The sequence below is a fragment of the Rattus norvegicus genome, chromosome 7, assembly GCF_021556685.1.
Source record: "Rattus norvegicus strain SHRSP/BbbUtx chromosome 7, alternate assembly SHRSP_T2T, whole genome shotgun sequence".
NCBI lineage: Eukaryota > Metazoa > Chordata > Mammalia > Rodentia > Muridae > Rattus > Rattus norvegicus.
The window spans coordinates 143857487-143860224 of NC_141540.1; positions in this window are offsets into that span (position 1 = coordinate 143857487).

A 2738-nucleotide genomic window follows, 5' to 3' on the forward strand; every position below is an offset into this window, starting at 1 on the left:
TATTCTTCTTAAAATGTTTAAAGAACAATGAAAGGAAGGGCTAGCAACGTGTCTCATCAGCTGAGGGGTAGCCACTGTTCTTGCAGAGGACATGAATTCTACTTCCAGCATGCTGGGCAACTCAAGACACCTGTAACTCCAGCTTCAGGTCCCTCCCCTGGCCTCATTCATATACATACACCCACCTACAGACACATGCATACCCAAAATAAATCAAAAATCTTTTATTTTAAAGGATTCTCGATGTGGTGGAGGCAGGAGGATTCCTGTGAGATCCAAGCCAGCCCTGGTTAAACAGAAGGAACCTCTCTCAAAATTAAAAAAATAAGTAAGAAAAAAATGTGATCGTAATAACAAGGATTTGGCTCGTTCTCATCACTACACACATTCTAGACTTTTTTCCTTGAGATGGGAGGCAGAGAACCTTTGTTATGGAACTGGAGGGCGGCTGGGTTGAAAGAATTTGAGGTCTGAGAGAAATGGAGAAAGTAGAGGTCATGGTGCCCCACAAAAGCTCTCCCAGAGCAGGGAAGCTGAATCCAAGGAGAAGGCCAGTTCCTCAGTGTGTTTCCTGCTCCAAACTCACACACACACACACACACACACACACACACACACACACACACACACACACACAGCATCTCACATATCCTAGATTGCCCTAGAACTCACTATGTAGCCCAGATACCCTTGAAGTTCTGACCCTCCTGCCTCTGCCTCTCGAGTGCTGGAATTGCAGCTGTGTATACCTCAGTGTGCCTGGTCTGAGAGGCAGTTTGGCCTACAGTTGAGTGTTGAGAATAAAAAGTGCACATCTGGGCTCAGCTCAGTTTTCTCTTTGTGACTCACAGGGTTCCCAGAGTAAGGAGACCAACTAGAGACTAGGGGGAGGCAGTCACTTCAAGAGCCCTGTCCCCCATCGTGGGTAGGGCCTTGGAGAAAGAGGCTTTGATGTGGTGGGTGCTGTAGGTGCTCCCGGACTTCCTCAAACTGTCCAGCTAGGGACTTCTGGGGACCTTTGGGAGCTTTGGGGTTTCTTTGTTTGGCTCTTCTCTCACTGCCTCTCTCCCTCAGTCTGTAATCTCTTAATTTTAGGTTGAGGGTGCCTTGTGCATGAGAATGGTCTCTCAAAATGGAGCCTGAGAAACATCCGCATATGCGTGTCCAGAAGACTGCTGGAAATGCAAGCTCTTGGCCCTGCCCCCGGACCCATTCAGTCCCATGTAAAGCGTGTGATCATCAGGTGATTCAGAACACATTAGAGTTGAAAGCTGTAGCCTACACTTCCAGAAAGGCAGACCAGGGACCCCCACAGGCAGAGTGCCCAAGCCATTCATTCATTAAAGCTCCTATTTGATAAACAAGCACCTGCTGAGTAAAAGATGCCAGGCACTGGGGATAAAACTGTGAATTACTCGGGGGCTGGAGAGATGGCTCGGCAGATAGGAGAACTGGATGCTCTTTTAGAGAACCTGGGTTGGTTCCCAGTACCCACATGGCAGCTCGTGACGATGTTACTTCAGTCCCAGAGGAACCTACACTTTCTTCTTCTAGCCTGCATGGGCACCAGACAGTCACCTGGTACACAGATACCTGTGGGTGCCTAGGTCTGTGTGGCCAGGCTGAGAGAACAGGTTTGTTCTCACCTAGTTGTCTAAGCCTAGCCAGCACCCCAGCTCTGCAGAACAGGGCCTTATTTAACGGAAGGCTGTCTCAACCCTGTGGCTGATGAGATCCACCCTTTGGATCAAAAAGGAGATAGGATTAGGAGCAGTGAGAATCAGAATCTGAGCAAAAGGTGGGAACTCCTGAATGTGCCCCACCATCCCAGGGGCACACTAAAGCTTGTTTCCCCACCCCCAGTGCTGAGAGGGGACGCTATACACTGAGCTATACCCCAGCCCTTGGCCTCTCTATTAGAACCCCTCCAGGGTGCCACTCTGACCTCCCACAACGGTCTCCTGACAGAAACCTCCCATGGATAACATCATGCCAGTTTCTCTTTAACCCAGAAGCTGAGACAGTGAAGGCAGGGTCCACCTAACAGGGTGACCACGGGATAGGAGACCAATGGAGACTGGTTGGGACTGGTTGAAGGACACTGAAGAAAAGTAAGGAACACACAGACTCAGGGGTTGGGTGAGAGTAAATGCTGCATGCAGAATGGGACCAGCAAGGGGAATCAGTTAGAAGTCTGCAGCAGTCAGCAACATAGGTGAGCAAAACCGGCTTTGTCTGAAATTCTTCAGGTGGAGAGAGTGAAGTCTGAGGTTCAGAATCATGTTACATTTTGATAAAAGGGCTGAGCAGTATAAATATATTCTGGCCATTAAGAACTCAGGAGAAAGGAAGAAGATGGCTGGCTGTTGGGTTCAGGGCCTGAGCCAGCTGACAGGATCAGCCATCCAAGAGGATCTTGGGATTGGTTCCGGAAGATCTGGTCAGAGTAAGGTTTGTAGCATACAGAGGACTTAGGGTAGAGAGTCACCAAGAACAAAAGCAAAGAAATAAGGAAAGAGTAGATGACACACCTCTGTGTACCTCTGTTGTCTCCTTCGAGCCTCTGTCTCATGGATGGGCATAGTCCTGTGCTCAGTAGCCCTCTGCTGCCTGTGGCAGGGCAGGTACATGAGGAACAGTCAGTCCTGGTCACTTGCTGGCAGGAGTCCCCAAGCAAATCGTTTCTCAAGGCCTCAGTTTCCCTATTGGCAAAGCAGTAAAGAGAAGGCAGGATTTCA